The sequence below is a fragment of the Solenopsis invicta genome, chromosome 5, assembly GCF_016802725.1.
Source record: "Solenopsis invicta isolate M01_SB chromosome 5, UNIL_Sinv_3.0, whole genome shotgun sequence".
Lineage (NCBI taxonomy): Eukaryota > Metazoa > Arthropoda > Insecta > Hymenoptera > Formicidae > Solenopsis > Solenopsis invicta.
In genome coordinates, this window is record NC_052668.1 from 11,845,065 (window position 1) to 11,862,810 (window position 17,746).

At 41.7% G+C, this 17,746-nt stretch overlaps 1 protein-coding gene across 1 annotated transcript in view; it reads left to right on the forward strand.

Annotated features, from left to right (window-relative positions):
* The first annotated feature begins 443 nt into the window (after positions 1–443).
* The window catches only part of LOC105207535 (protein turtle), a 306,264-nt gene continuing 288,961 nt past the window's right edge, over positions 444–17,746 (forward strand). Inside the window, exon 1 of the mRNA XM_039449815.1 lies at positions 444–481. The gene's annotated coding sequence lies outside the window, so the exon portion shown is untranslated. The remainder of the gene's footprint in view (positions 482–17,746) is intronic.

A 17,746-nucleotide genomic window follows, 5' to 3' on the forward strand; every position in this document is an offset into this window, starting at 1 on the left:
TAGTAAAATAAAGGGCTTTAAATATTTATTAAACTAAAATACAGGAAATTGTAAGATAAAGATTTTTTCGAAATATCGGGAATACCTGACTAAATAACTTTGTTTAAAAAAAAAACGAGTGAAAAATTCAATACATGCATTAAATATTTTTGTAAAATATTAGAAAAGGTGGTATTATGAGCTATGTAGGTATGGCCACTCGTATTATCTCCGTTATCAAATGACGAATTCTAGTAATTACTTATGGAATCGTTTGTTTAGAAACCTGCCATTATGTAGTAGCGCTAATATGTATGCTAACACACAATAGCCAACATTTTTTCAAGATTACTTTACCATGTAAAATGTATCTTAAAAAAATGTCGGCTATTGTGTATTAGCATACATATCCTCTGATTATTTTAAATCCGTTGTAATTTTATTAATTATGTTTGTATTTACAGATTAACACATTATAACTCCGCTGCTGCGTATCGTACCGGTGAGTTAGATTATTTTACTTTGTTTTAAAATAATGGATCGCTAAAAGGGTAGGCGGCATATTACAAACAAGTGTGCATCTCGTTCTCATCTATTGTTTTAAAATGTGAATTAGCTAAGACAAATTGTATCAGTATCTTTTCTACCTACATGGTGCACAAACAAGAAGCGTATTTAATTTTGACGTATGCACTTAACGCATGTTCCTAGTATAAACGTTTTAAAGCATTTTTCAACAAAAAGACAAAAGTTAATTTCCAAGTTGTTTAAGCGGCTTAGTTGATGTAAATAACTTAAACCACTTAAGATAACTGTGATCCTCTTATCCCGGGCAATTTTCATAGCTCCTTTATTATCTTCCGCAAGTGTTGTAACCCATTGCGGCAATTTGCCGTCGCAAATCACGGTGTCACATGTGCGATAAGGTGGCATATACGGCAATAACTATTCGCCGTCGAGCGGTTCGCGGAAATGCGATCATTTTTCCGCCATTATTCGCGTCACGCCGACTCCTACAATTGCTTTTTTCGCCGTTTACGGAAAGTGTTGGTTAGCTTCAAAGTTTTCTTTACCTTTGCCTGGCAAAGTCGGTGAAATTGTGACGGTTTCGGTGTCGGCGATCATACGCCTTTTGCATAGACCGTGTGGCTTGTATTAACCCTCCCGGCGACCGGGACCGTTTAACCGGTAATCCGGCACGGAAGCAAATAAGTTAAAGTTCGCAAACTTGTCCCGTCGTGTAAACTTAAAGTACTTGGCCAAAACGTTTAGGGGAGACAAGCGCGCGTGCCCGCACGCCGCCGCCGCCGCCGACGACGACGACGACGACGACGTTATACGATGGGAAAGTTTCCAAAGACGCCATTCTCGTATCTGGCTCTAGGCGTTTTCGACGATGTACCTCGTTCGCTTCCTACGTAAATAGGTAGTGCCTTGCCTCTGTTAAATTATTGCTAGTCAGAACGCCGTTTAAACGCGCGCGCTCGCGACTTTAACTCGCCTTTCGCGCAGATTCGGGGATTACGCGGATTAAGTGTCGTGCGCGGTATATTGTTTCGCGAACGAAGTTCGATAATGGTCGACTAAAGTGTCGTTGATATTAATTCTACTCTCTCTCTCTCTCTCTCTCTCTCTCTTTTTTAGAAATGAAAGTTGTAGAGGAGAAAAGGGAGTGGCGGAATATCATTTTCTTTTCTTAAAATCAAACTCGCAAGGAAAAGAACGAAAACGTCCTTTTCCAATTGTGATGAGCCTTTAATATGTTGTAGTACAAATCAAAATAAGGGACACATACTTTTTTATACGTGTTCGTTTTTATTTTTTAACACACCCTTTTGAAGAAAATCAAGTTTTGTTTCTTTCGAAACGTATATCGTCAAAACTATAAGGGATAAAAAAAAAGTTCTGAATGAAAGTTAAATGGCTTGAAAAGTACTTCATAACAGTGATAAAAAATTTGTTTCTTTTTTTTATCATTGTTATAAAGTTAAGGCGTTATAGTTTTGACGATGTACGCTTCGAAAGAAAAGAACCAATTTTCTTCAAAGTGAAAACGGGCACATATAAAAAAATACGCGTCCCTTATTTTGTTGATCTCTACTACAACATATTAAAGGCTCATTAAAATTGGGGTACGAGGACGCTTCTGTCCTTTTTCTTATGGTAAATATTAACGCAACGTAATTCTTATGAGCACTAATTTCTTAGCTATAGAGTTCTATTAATCACTCTGTATGTAAAAATTTATTGGGTATATAAAACGAATATAATTTAAAATTTACTGAAGAGAGAAAAAAGAAGTTAGGTTTGTAAAATTGATGGAGAGGCAGGGGGAGGGGGAATTGCGACAATGTCATAAAAGGCACTTAATTATAAAAAAATCACAAATTAATGATCTTTAATATTTCTTACACAGTAATATACGCACAAAACAAGGTTTTATAAAATTCTATAAAATATATTTTATTTGAAAAAAATTTTTTAATGATTTCTTTGTTGCTAATTTTTTTGTTTTGTTTTTGAAAGGTATGTATATTACAATCTTAAGCCTCTGTTTAAATAAGTAATACGACGTTTGTTGCTAATAAGCATTATAATATGCAACGTCCACTATGAAGTTGTAAAGTCGAAAGTGCGGTCATAACATCAGTAATGTAAAAAGACTCACGAACCTCTGCCGTACGTAGTATGATTTTATATACCGAATTCATAAACGCATTTTCGCATTATATTAAATTCACTATTTGGAAGCTGCCTTCGAACTGAACTAAAGTTAAATCATATTTTGCAAAAATACATAGACCATGTATACCTGTAAAAATCTCTGCTATCTGCAAAACTGCAATTCAGCTTTTATAAAATGCAATGAACTCTAATAACTCTAGTAACTATTCTACAATGTTTAAATAGATTGTAATGAAATACTTTTTAACGGTTACTCTTAGAATTCAACGCGAAATATCTGGTATTTCACCACCGCAACCTCTTTTTTACGATATCTTTCTCTTCTCTACCTATATTAGAAATATAAATTAAAAATACATTCATGGTGGAAACTAAAAAAAAGTTCAATTTATCGTTGAAACAAAGATTGTATTGCATATTTTTACGTTTCGCTTTCCTATATCTCTCATCTCTTTTACGACATGTCTGAATGTAATAAATCATTAAAAGTTAAAAGAGAGTTTCCATAACAAAGATAGGTGAAATGACATTTCGTTCAATATCGCCAGTACTGCAAAAGTATGCATTATCGCGAAGTTAAAGTTTAATATCCGAGAACTCGCAGCCATAATATCAGCGTGATGTCGTTTAATATTCTGACGGGGACCGGGTCCGCGGTATTCGAGATGATCTCGTAATTTTTCCCAGACAGTGTTCCGTTCGCTTCCCGGTTATCGCTGTGAGAGAATAGAATTTGTTGCGGCAAATGGATATTTATGTGACGTACATCCACGAGAGCTCGAACGGGTTTACGCGCTAGTAACTGTCGAGGGAAGAAGCGTAGGCGATCTCATGCTCAATTTTCTAAATAGATCGTGTATAAAGTACATCATCCATCGCGCCAAGGTACGGAAGGATAATGCATGCAATGCGTAACACCGGTCTCCCAACTCTGATTACCGTTTCTTCGTCACGCTGATACACCAGTGATTTAATACAGTCATTTACCGCCACGCTTCTACCATCAATTTTTATTTTGCCGGCAATTAATCTAAACACGCGTAAATTTCATACTTTCGACGGTGATGGTATCAAGAAAATGCTATTATACTTCATCTTCAAAAATCGATTTCTTTAAGGGCCGAGAGGGGGCTAGGTCGAGCGTGGTAACGGCGCTCTTGGTTTTAATCGTATCCATTAATCGTTATTTCCGCGGTTGAATATGCCGGCGCACTCGCGCTGCGTTGGACGTTATTCCTTTGCAACGAGGCGTTCCTTAATTTACTTGGTACTGTTCGCGACGGCTATACACCGCGAACAATTTTCGAGAAGCCTGCCTTTTCGACGTTAGCGATGTTATTGCCGACAGTTGCGTTCGAGACGCCGCGCAGATTGAAATTTAATTTCCGCGTGTTCAAACTTTGATGTTCAAGATACAATTTTCAATTTAAATTGCCCCTCAATCCCGCCCCCCCCCTGCCCCTCCTTCGCGAAATTGTATAACTATATTTATTTGCGACGATTCAAGTAAACGGTGTGAGGTGACAATAGATATTTTTCGCCTTTACAAAATTGAAAACTGAAAGTATACCGAAATTACGTCGATTTTAAGTTGTAACTTTGAAATTTTCACGCTGCGTACTCCTTCGCTTTCTCCTACGCTTTTCGGGTTTAATCTGCGAAATGTGATAAGTATAAAAATGAGCGGCCGTCTCGGTGCAACGCGCACGGCAGAGATGTTCTTGTGCGCAGCATCGGCCGTTTGCCAGTCTTCGAAATTCAATTTCTTGCTAGCGAAAACCCCGGGAAACAATACGTCCTCGTTCTGCCGTTCCGGAGTCTCTTCTTAATCTTTTAGTTCTCAGCCGTAAAGTGTCCGGCTGTAGCAAGTTACGATTCTGGAAGTGGAGCGGCTGTGCGAATAGTGTAACAAGAACGGAACGTCGCGTCGTCCCTTCATCTCGCGACTTTTCGTATTGGTTGCAACTTCGTGAAATGATACTTGGCAGTTCTTGCCAGTCCGAGGCGCACCGGGTGCGACATGGGAACGTCAAAAGATCGGTTTTTCGATCTATAAATGCGCGATATCACGATAACGTTTCCGCGTGATAATCGCATCTCCGAAGCAACTTTCCGTGAATATCATTGTCGAAAATCGATCAGCTATCTCTACTTCAGGACGCGAAATTCGCGCGGTATTTTGGGTCAATTTCCCAATTGTATTACCGTCTCCGCTCACGAGGATCAACCGTGCGATACGATGTCGCAACGCAAACTCGATTCCCGATGTTGGAGCGTGCGATCTAGTAGAAACCCAAACACGTCGGCGTATTCGGCGACTCGGCAAACGTATCTCCTACCCGAGATCCGTACTCCCGAGTACCTCTCGGACGATATCGCGGGACGTGAAATCCGATTCTCCGGAGCCGCGACAACGACGTTCTCGTTCGCGTAGCATGGCAGATGTAGGTATACGTAAGAGAGACCCCCGGTTGCGAGAGCGAGAGGCTCGTTCGACCACGAGGGAGCCCGGGTGCGCGCTAAGGAGAGACGAGGCAGGTTGTAAGCGAGGTGAGGAACCGGCAGGTTGAGACCGGCGCGGTTTCTCCTCCGTCTTCTCTCGTTGCTTGGCGCTCGCCGATGCTGGACGTCGGTTGTACTCACGGTATCCGAGTACCTACTCGAGTCTCGGCTCTCCCGGTCCCTTTAGCCTTGGACGGAAAGCATTGACCTCGGCGTTCCACTCCGAGGGCACAACCGGTCACGTGGACCATGGTCTACTACAAAATACTCGTTCTCTCTCTCTCTCTCTCTTTCATTCTCGAGGCTGGTAATTCTCCCTTCTCGTTCTCTTCCGTCTATCTTCCTCCTTTTGTGCCTCCTTTCGTCTTTCGTAATTTCTCTCGGACGTAGGTACACGCGTGGATCGTAAGCGCTCTTGCTTGCGCAGAATTTTGCATGAAACTTGAAAACGCCGTCGAACTTTTATCATGAACTTTGTTTTTCTTCATCCGCGTCTACGTCTATGTCCTGCACATATATTGCGCCGCGAAAATTATCAGTTGATAATGAGAGAACGTTGATGTTTGACAGAAAAAGAATTAATGAAAACGTGTAATATATTGATTAAAATTTGAAGAAAAAGGCATCCAACACGACAACTTGAATTCATTAAATTTAATAAGATTAAAAGCTTTTTCTGACGAGATATTTCCTCTTTGCAGCTGCGATTGTACAATATCATTGAAATTAAGATAAGCGCGCTTTCTATTTTTGCACCAATTATCGTCGATTCGTTCCACTGCATCTTCGACGACTCGTCTCCATCGCGGAGCAATCGACGAACGAACTGTTCTTCTGAAACGTGCCACAATCTGACTGCTGAGAGAAGAGAGGTTGAAATACCGATATTATTCATAATGTAAACAGTTACAGCGCGGTATGAAAAGTACAGTATGAAAAACGTACAATGCTACAATAATTTCAAAACCCCGCGTCAATTGAAGTTCAACTAACTTGCACAAAAAATTGGTAGCTTTATTTACAGAAAACAATAAATGAGATACCTTTTATTTCGCGTGTCTGCGTTTACATAACTTTACAATTATCATGAATTGTCTAACTTGCTCAATTTATACTGCAAAACTGAAACGAGTTACATTTATACCGTAACATTCTCACATGTATTGTATTTTAGTCCATTTATTTTTTTGCTTATATTACATGCATTACGTATTATATTGTTAAGTAAATCGGACGACGTTATCAATTGTTAGAAATTTTTACGAAACGCCGACAGTATACTCGTATTCGCGAATATTACATTAAAAGGAGAGAGGCATAAAGAGAAATATCCGAACACGCATGAAATATCCGAAAGCGATAATATGCAATATGTACAATGCGCACAATTGACAATTTTCAGGTAGCAATAGTGTTCGTTATTCATCGTTTCGTTTATCGTGAATTGGGTAAATGTGCATGCGGGGGCGCCAACCCCGAGCGCCGTCAGTGGCGCGGCGAAAAAGCAATATTGATCTTATGCTAATTTTGCTACTGAGTTATGAAGGGTTCGTGCCGAATAGGATAATTTATTCTCCTGTTAATGCCAACTCGTACACGCTCCCGCGATCGTCGGGCGTGCGCACCGCGGCGGTGTGTACCCGTGTTCCTCTTTCCCAGGAAAATCAGATTCGCGCCGTAAACCGGCTGGAATTCCGTCGCGGATTCACGTACGTCATGGTAACGTAACGTAAGCCCGACGACGACGACGACGACGACTACGATGTTACGCGCCGGTGAAACGAGGACTTTTCGCGTTGACGCGTCCCGTCGCAAAGGACATTCGCTCATTTCCTAGGACGCAGCCATACCGGAACTTTTGAACTCATACATTTATAATGGCAACTCCATTTTCGCTCTCGGCCTTCGCGGACGCGCCATTTGTTACGCCGTCGCGACGTACGAGCGAATGCGCTCCTATCCGATATTTACAGCCTGAATACATTGTCGAAACCAGGTAGAAATGCATATAATTTGACTTATGATAATTGTGCCTACGATCCAAAACTAGTGTTTGCCTTACTTTTGTTAGCGAGATATCCTTGTAAGTTCTTCATTACAGTTTCTCATTGTTATAGGTAGAATGGGTATACAGAACGAATGTAATTTACAATTTATTAAAGAGTGAGAAAAGGATGCGTTTGTGTGAAATAATGCAGCGATTGTAAAGTACTAACAACTAATATCATGAAAAGCACTTTTATTTATAAAAAAAACATTAATTAATGATCTTTTGTAGATTTTACACACAAATAAGTGTCAAGGTTTCATGAACATTTTGTAAGATATATTTTATTAAAAAAAAGACTTTTTTTGATAATTTTTTTTATTTAAAAATTCTTCTAAATGAAACTTGAAACTTTTGAAAACAATTTCTTTGTTTTTAGTAAATATTAGACATACAATGTCTGCAAAGAGATTGGAAAGTCGCAAGAGAGATGCACATGGTGAACGGTCAGATTCCACAGCCCACGTACAACACGACTTTATTTGACGAATTTATACACACGTTGCAACACACATTACGTTTAATAATATTGTTCCAAATTCGCATTCAAGACCTTCAAGTTAAACCAGGCTTATAAGTTAAAAAATCGAACATAGGGTCACTGTACCAGTCAATGAACAAATAAGAAATTAGACCAGTCAATAAACAAACACAAAATAATTTAATACAATTACGTTTTCAAATAAAAAATTACATTTTAATAAATTTTGCATGAAAATTTGATTTTAACAATATCAATTGATTTTGCAGTTTATTATTTTAAAGTTTTATTATTTTAATAGTTTTTCTAAACAGTCATTTATTGGCGACTGTTCAACGACTGGTGCAACGACCCTACTTCTCAAAATTGGAGAATATAAAAATTTCTGCTGCCTGCAAAACTGAAATTCTTTTATAAAAACACAGCAAAAAATAATGACCTGTAATCATCCTACAATGTCTGAATAAAACGAAGTAATTTTAATGGTTGCTTTTAGAATTCAATGCGAATCATACGAGATATTATATTCCACCACTCCAGATATATTCCACAACTTCCGCCCTTCCGCCATTAATTTTTATTATTCTCTGTCTCTTATTATTTATATAATATACTTACCGTTGCTTTCTTTCTAACCTTTACATGAAAATTACAAGAGAATATTATAAATTTTTCGATACAAGTGGCTTCGTATTTCACCCATTAAGCTCAAATTTTTGTTAATTGGAATCATCCACGTAATTATTATGAAAACTCAATAATTGAATTGCGAGCTATAAAATGTTGCAAGCAACATTTATCAATTAATTTACGGGCCTCTCGACGATTCGCGATGCAACGTGCGCTCGTCGCACGAGCAAAAAGATACATTAACGGGGCGATCCTTCGATACGTCACAATGGTTGCCTTACTAATCCCATCGATCATTCGCCTGTCTTCGCTGTCCACCGAATTGCACCCGCCGTAGAGAGACAGTACACGCGGAGTCTGAGATACAATCCGAAGTTCCGCTCGATCGGACGTGTATACATGTCCGTACAGCAGCATTCGAAGCGGCTGCTGATTCGTATTTATGGGCCCCTAATTCCGCGCGACTCGACAGTTCGCGCCTTCGTGGGTTCGAGTCGTATTATCGAGCTGTCGTCGACGCGAACGAAATAAAAAAATAAAAAAAAAGGAGCGTCGTCGCGACTTTCTTGCAATAATATTGGCACTGTCATCGAGCCGCGCGGTGACATGCACATCGTAACAATAAACGTTACATCACGACGTGTATGCGGGTAGATAGAAAACCGTGGCGCGAGCTTCACCGCTCGTGGTTCTCAGGAATGCAGCGAATTTGTAAAATTATTGGGTAGCGCTTTGTTTGACGCAGAAACGTTTTATTGACGTACTAACGCGACGGTAGAACGTTTCGTCGCAAACGTTCGACGCACGGTATCGTAGCAACGCTATCCTGAGAACCCAGTCATATTCTTTTGCAAGCGAACGATCGCTATTATAAATTAATACCGCGTCGTATTTGCTAACCCTCAAACCCGGCATTGGGAATCTTCCTGAAATTACGATCGCTTGCTACGTGAAGGCGGAATGAGAAGGAAGGTCCGGGCTAAAAGCGGCAAAAAAGTTTCAAGTCTCCCCTATCGAGCGCTATGATTGACCAACTTTATTGCTCAACTGGATCAAATGGCACGGAAGTTTTTTCAAGAGGGGCTTTCCAGACTTTCCCCTATGCTGTATTTAAGGGTTGAAGATAATTTGCGTGTAATTCTCTAAATATTATCCAACATTTCCGTCGTTTTCAAACGTTATTCTACATGCTAACATGTGCTACGAAAACCCAGGATTCGACCGTTTTAATAATATTATCCCGCGACTGATCCACATACGTGATCCGTGCGCCGGAACCCGTCGCTCGGCGGGAAGTCGAGCGGAGAAGCAGGCGGAGGAGCTAATCACGGCGTTTTACCATGCACGGTCGCTGGGAAGTATCAGGACAGTTCAAGACAGCCGTCGTTTGCACGGCCGTGATTAGAGCTCGCTACGCGTTTGCGGACGTGGGATTTGCGGTTACAGGGATTTGTAGTACAAATACAACATGTGGACCGAATACGGTCATACGACCCATACGACTCTGCGCGGCCGTATAACGATCGCTATAGCACGTACGATACGTCCACGGACAGCGTCCCGACTATGGGGCTCTCGTTACAACTGCACAACTACCAAACTGCATTACTGCAGCTCGGGAATCTCGGCGTAACTTCGGCATAGTCCGGCAGGCCGGAACTATTTCCCCCGGGGGTTTACCACCACGGTTCTGTCGTTTTGCCGGACACAAGCGCGCGTTCCGCGTTCCCGGTTCTCAAAGCGTCGGCCGCCGCGCCGCCGCCACCACCGCCGTCGTGATCGACTTTGGCTTTCTAGAATCGATCTTGATTTCAGCGCGCCGCTATTAGATTGGGTTACGTGCCGGTAAACGCAGCCCAGCTCCCGCGAACTATTGATCATCTCCGGCGTAACGTCGACGCAAGATGTTCGGCGACGTACAGATTGTTATTTTAACACTCGCGCGTACTCTCTCGCGCAAGCCTCGCGAGAAACTTTCGGTGGTAGTTAAGGAAGATTAATGGCCAGGCCGCGTTTATTTATCCGCTCCCGGGCGAAGCGCGCGATACGCGTGTCGGATGATTGAACATTTCGAAGACCGATCGGATTAATCGGCTATTGATCCGCCGTCATTTCGTTAAAGATTAGCAACTTTGGCCGCGTTTTTTTTCCGACCTTCGCGTCGGAGAACGTTGTTGCTCGACGCTGTGGACTGCCACAGGTGCGCCCGGATGATGCACGGGGGGGTAGGGAGGGCGATCTGATTTCAGATCCCCCTCTGATTCTATCCGAGATCCCCCGTGGCGATACTTCCGGTTGAGCTACGTAACTCTCACTCTCTCTCTCTCTCTCTCTCTCTCTCTCTCTCTCTTTCTCTCGTTCTCTCTTATCATTTTTAGAGAGGTCTGCTCGCTGCAACATTGCCGGCTTTCTATTATGGAGCTGTTTTGAGATTGTTACGGGAGACGCCGGGGTTTGAGTACTGCTTGTTTGCTTATTCTTGCAAGGCAAACGACGCTTCCCGACGGCACTAAGTACACGGCGTTTCTCAATATTCCTGTAAATAACGGGAACCCGTGCAGTAGAAGAATACCCCGTTGTACAGGGCATTGAGGAAACTGGACTTACCGTTTCTATTCTTGCCACTTGTTACGGCGAAATAAAACGCGAATAGGATATAAGCCGCTCACCTCCCTGGGGGAAGATCGCGATAAATTATGTAAATTCCGACTGGATATTTACGTACTTTCTGGCACGCTTTTAATGCGCCTCTCCGCCGAAGTTTCAGACCATGTAAAACGTTAAACGTTCCTCTTAAATCTGCGACGACGAAAAAAAAAAAACTTGGCGGGGTGAGAGAGGGGGGAGGGGGAGGGGGAGAGCAGAAGGAAGCGCGGAAGATAGAGAGGAGACGGTACCTAAAATTTCCATTAACGCTCGGCTGCACGACGACTGTAAATTATGACTGTAACGCGTAAGAGGAAAGGCGGTAACAAATGGTAAAATTATCCGGAAAATTAAGTTTTATAAAAGAGTCGGCGGCTGTGCGCGCGCGAACGCGAGACCGCTTCTCGATTCGTGCCTGGATCGTAAACATGACCCGGGGCCATTAGACCCCGCCGCGCATCCCTCGCGAGAGTTCAACTAGTGTGAAATATTCTCCACTTCATTTAGGTCCATTATCTATTTATCCGCTCTCCACTTTGCCTATCACTTCGCACTTACTCCTATCCAGGTCGGCAAAGGCCCTTGCCTCGCAGCGCTTTCGTCGGGATCGGGTGAAATACGTAAAAGCGACCGATTCGCTCTGTTTACCTCCGTTTATGCCGTATAAATGCTTGGATTGAATGAGATAAATGCATTAAGGGCGAACCTCGATTAAAATTAACGTTATAAAGTTAGCGGCGCGCTAAACAGGATCATCGGATAAACCGCATCGTGACATGAATCCACACGCATGCCGTCGCAGTTAATTGTATTATATGAAGTCAGGATTTTCGCCTAGTTACGCGCGTGCGACGCCGCTAACCTTATCCCGCCGCCGATCTTACCCGCATCGTAAACCCAATCCGTAACCATTAGATTAGAGCAGAATCCATGAAATTTGGAGTTGACTTTGACGTCATGCACAGCGGCATACCTAAACTTCCGCGTTTAGAGATACTCGCTCATCATAATATACCGCTCACGCATGACGTACGCGAAACGTACCAGGATCCGCGGATCTATCGCGGGCTTTAATATTTTGTAATGGCGCCTAGATTTTGGTATTTGCGATAATCGAAAATCTGGGACGCAAGCGGAGAAAGATTTCTCGACTCTATCGCTCTACGCAATTCGTCGTGGTACACAAGTGCAATACACGTTTCTCAAGGCACTTAAAATGCGATATCTGGAAAGTCGTCACCATTGGAAAATGCTGCCGGAAGACTGTTACGGATTTTATGATGTAATTTATTGCGGACATTAATTTATTTGCAAGTCATAAATCGAATGCGTTCAAAACGCGTCAAGTAGCAATCTCTCAACGATGTAAGAATAGAGGAAAGTCGCCAATACTGGCCCACGCCTCTTAAAGCGGCACTCCCATGTTTCTCGGAAACTACACGTTGCACTGTATTAATACTGATAAAAAACACGATCTACTTAAATAATTAAAAGAAATAAATATCCATAGTGTGTACGTACACACAGCTTTTTTCTATATAAAATTCGCTGAAAACAAATTATTTGAAAGAACGAAAATGAAATTTGTACAATTTTCTCTTTCAAATTGCATAGTTGAAACAATAGTGAGCATATTATTGATAATATTAGATTATTTTGCATGTTTGTAGCTTCCTAAAAATTGTTTTGTTTATATATTTTTCTCTTTCATATTTTCCTCGTAATGCGAGTTAAAACATAAAATCGCTGTATATTGGACCACCTCTCCATGAAAATAGATTATAACTACAAAAAATTCAATTACAATGTTGATAGATATTTCATGAATTTTTCATATTTTCTTTAATACCTCAAGGCAGGAAAAATATCGTCTGACGCAACAGATTTACTAATTAAACTAAAATACTAATTAAATTAACTGATTAAAGGTGCCAAAAAAAACGCATACGTATCTTCTTATATTATTGTAACGCCGAATGAAATATTCTCAAGATTCGTACTGAAATAAAGTTCACAAAAACTAATTGAATTGTTATTAGCACCGCTTCTTTAGATCGCAAATAAATTCTACAGATTAATAAGTTGGAGAAAATTGTGCTTTCGAGATTCTTGAATCGCATTTCCAAATTCTTGTTTATATGGGCAGAGATTAACTCTGCGCGGATATAGATCGTACGAATGCCGTTAGATAGGCAGGATTTGTATCCGCATTCGGTAGATTTAATTGATCAGATTCACCTGTGCGAGAGATATTATGCGGTCAGCGGCGCGGCGGATTTGCCTCTAAATCAAATTCCCTTTTGACGCTGTTGGCGAAATGCCTCGTTAATTAGTTCGTATTCTCCCCGGGCCTTTTCATTCTCTCTGTTCGATTTTACCGTGAATGATTCGCAAGCGCGCGAACGAAAGCCTGCGCGGACGCGGCGCAAGCCCTCGTCGGCATAACCCGGTGCCGCGAAGCAGAAAAGCTTGGGCAATGGAATCGCTAATCCAACGATAAACACATCCGGGCCGCCCGGAGTTCCGGTTGTTTGCGCAACAACAATAAACCCGCGAACGTTGCGCATCTGGCTGCGAAGATACGCGAGCTTGCGTACGTCATTATTTGCGTAGTTGGTGCAACAAATCTTTTTTTTTTGTGGACGGAGGGGCAGAGGGGAGGGATGAGAGGAACCAGTTGCATCGTATAAAACTAGGCAATTTTAAATAAACGAGCGCGGTTGGCAGCGATAGCTTATCTCGCGCAGAATGCAATATGCGATAGGATTGAAAGTCTGATCCGCGAAATGCCGCGGCCCCGTCTGCGTTTCAGTCGCGCGTTCACAATTTTCATTTATTCCAGCCGAAACAGCGTTTAAAAAGCAGATTAATTGCAGATCCGCAAATCTATGATTTACCACTTTGCCACCAGAATCGGCGTGAGATATTTGCTCGCGAAGGGAACGGTATCAATGTTAATCGAAATGCACAAATTGTAGATGAATTTGATAGACCAAACGATCGACTGATTGCGCCGCTCAGTGCGAAATTAACGCGAGGGAGACCCTCCCGCATCAGACGCAGGTAAATATTCATGCGTGTTTGGCTGCAAGCATATAATGCATTTCGCGTATTATGCGAATGGATAATTTGACCCTTGTGTTTATTAGTTATGGTAACTATTTGCGGGATTTCTAATTCAGTTTCGAGTTTGCTTTCGATCGGAGTCACGAACCGCGGCCGCGAAGGACGGGCGCATAGGTAAGCGACGGCGAGTTGCAGTTACGACGAACTTCGAAGTGCCATCTGTCTTACACAAAGCGTCGCCGGCCACCGCGTGCCGACATTGCGAATTCGGTGTTCGCGGTTGAACGCGATTATCGAGAGATAAGACTCTTAACATCATTTTTTGGTACACAGTTGGAAAAATTGTGTTAAATTTAACACAAATCACATGTCCCAAAATGGTCCATTCAAAATTTCGTGTTAATTTAACGTTATCTGGATGTGTTAAATGATAACAATAATACTGCGTTAATATTTCAACAGAAAAGAAATGTAATCTTGATCGTAATTCAAAGTTACTTGCGTGTACAATTAACATAATTTTTATGACGAAATTAACAGAAGAATAGAGTAAAAAAAGTATGACACAGTTATCCCCACTTCTGTTACAGTGTAACATCAACACTCTTTTTCTGTAAATTTTAACAGATATAAAATGTAAAATTATAAAAATGATTTAAAAAATATAATTAAAGTATTTAACCAAATACGTACAAATTGTGTTACTTTAACATATTTTTTAAATCACTTTCACAATTCTGCATTCTACATCTGTTAAGTTGAATTAATCAGACAGCAGACATGTGTTAAATTTACACGTGAATTTTATTTGACGCAAAAACGTTGACCAGCAGATTTTTTTCACAAAAATTCACAAATTTGCCAACGGTGTACGTGGCAGTGTATGTACGAGGTTCGAATCCGCCGACATAATTTTGTTTCGATAGAAACCTTCAGTTCGTATTACGCCTACGATCAACGAGGGTCTCGACGAGAGAGGCCTCTTTCCTTTTCTCGACTGTATTACGTTTTCGCCAGACAGGTCGAGCGCAACAAGCGCGGCTCCAACAACGAAGAGATTGGAATTACGGAGTTTTGTACCGTATCGGTTTTTTCATCTCGCGAATTATGTCGTGAAGTATCAGGGGAAACGAATCGAGATTAGCCGCGTTAAAAAGTCGCTCTCTCGGGAATCGCGCCACGTTTTACGATAATCCATTTACAGTTCCCTTTCGAAACGCGGGATTAATTCAAAGACGGCGCGGCGCGGCGCGGCGCGCAACTGGGACACACGCGAAATGGTTTGTGAATGCGAAACGATTCAGATCAGCCGACAAAAAGGTGTTTGCGGAACAGAGTGAGCTGATGCGGAATGGCAAATAATGGCATGTTGTAGCGGTTTAGCGATTACGTTGGCGTATGGGTACGCTGAGGGAACAAAGGACATGCCTCGCGTCGAAGATGAACCTCGGCCGGCGAAACTTCGCGTTGTTCGTTACACCGGGTAAATTGCCATTATAAACGGGACAATGCACTATCGTTGTGCACACGCGGCAGAAGTTCGTGATTTCATTTCGCAATAATCGTCCCGTTACCGGCGCGGCGCGCTCCTCGCTCGCTCGCTCGCTCGTTCACACCGCGCGCGCGCGAGAGAGATTCCTCTTTAAAGTTGCGGCCAAGTTCTCGATTTCGAGTTACCATGGCACGGCATTCACGGGTTATTACGCGCATAATATCGCGTGTCGCTGCCTAAGTAGCTCGCAGTTAACGACCCGCCGTTCCAATATCGCGGGAAATTTTTAAAAAATTACCGACGCTGCCGGTGATTCACCATTGACGATTATTTTACTATTTATTAGTCCATTAGCTGCCATGTATATCTTATTGCTTTTCGTAAGAACCTTTTTGCACGGAAGATATTCAATTGTATATTGCATACACTAAAAGCTCATTACTGCTTTTTAACAGCTTTTCATACTTTCTGATGGAAACGAGAAAGCTCGGTCGTACATTGTCAGCCCTAAAGCGGTGATCGTGATAAAGCCGAGAGCTAATATACGTGCATCGCATCGCAAAAATTATTGGTAGTTGCGGTGCGAAGGTATCGCGTAAAATTCGTTTCATTTTTTTTCCCTTTTTATATATATATATATATTTTTTTTTTTTTTTTTTTCACTGGAATCAGCGTCGCGTCGCGTCAGCCGTGCGTTGATTATGCGCAAATAAATGAAATGATCGTGCGAGAGAATCGTGGGAGAATCGAAACAATGGCGGGACGCGCTTTCGCGCGCGCCGGTGTTCGCCGATGTTGTACGCGGCGTACGTATAAATTTCTGGCGCGCTGCACGCCGGACATTTTCGGAGTGTATAATTGCGAAAGCCGGCCGTAATTACCGGCCGTGGGATATTTTTCAGTCACGCCTTCGGCTCTCCGGGCCGATCGAGCCGGAAATCGAATGAATCGCCTGTACCGCACCGTCACCGCCACCACCATCATCGGCCACCCGCCGTCCTCCCCGACGCATAACGATAGTCAATTCAATTTGAATCGCGGCCAAGCTCGACGGGACAGTTAATTACGTACGAATGACAGCTTCGCCCCGCGTGAATTTGCCGCGTCGATCTATTCGAGCAGATCGCCATAGATTGGTTACCGCGGTCTTTCTCTTCCTCCCGTCCTAATCGCGTATGCGATAAAGAGACTTGGCCGATTAAAAACAGGCGATTTGGATTTATAGTTTCACATTTATCGCGAGTCTTGCCTTCTTCTCCCTCTCATCGTCTCTTTCGATCTTATTCCGTACGTCGAGTGCTGAAATGAGACACCCTTGATAGAAATTCAATCTCATATTTGTCCAGTCATGAGATAGAAAAATTACGTCCTACATAGTTACTATTTAGTAATGTCACCTTTCTTACTTTTCGCTCACTTTTCCTAGTTGCTGCTGTCTATTCTGAACTATTTATTATTTATTATTTATTATCCTTTTGTTTATCTTGTTATTTATTCAGTATGTTGAGATTCAGTATGTTTGGATATACACTATTAGTACTGAAAATCTATAGTTCACGTTATGTATGTTGGTTTTTCAGTCACTAAACAGACTTTTTTACGAAATGAAATAAATTTCAATCTGATGCTCCCAGAAAAAATTGAAGTCTTGCGGACATCTGGTAGCTAGACAGTAGCTAGCTTATATGTTTTTGAAAATACTCTGCCATTTCTATTATTATTTTCCCGAGTAGTGACTAGACAGTTATGTACGAACCAGTACAAACAGTAGTAACCAGTGGCGAGTTAGAGAATCTAATTTAGGTATAGAGCTAGCTAAATTCTGAATCAGATCGACTAGATCCGTTTCTATCAGGGTCAAAGTTGACACTTTTAATCCTTAAACTTTAGTGCCAATCTTACAGACTGCTATTAAACTTTACTTATCAATAACTTCTTTGACATCAACCAAAAAACGCTCTAAACTCATAGTCACCTTCATATGCCATCTGTCCCCACCAAAATGCTGCAGTGATCCCATTATCATTCGCTGGGAATGTGTAACGTGAAACGGTTAAAAAGTTGTAGCACAGACCGGAGTTTACCGTTTATGTTACTTTTTCGCAGTATTGTGTGGGTATGTATGTATTTCTTCATCTACGTCTTATTTACATATTTTAACTCTTAATTACTAATGCAATGTTAGGAAATTTTTGTTAGGAAAATTTCTACGGAGTTC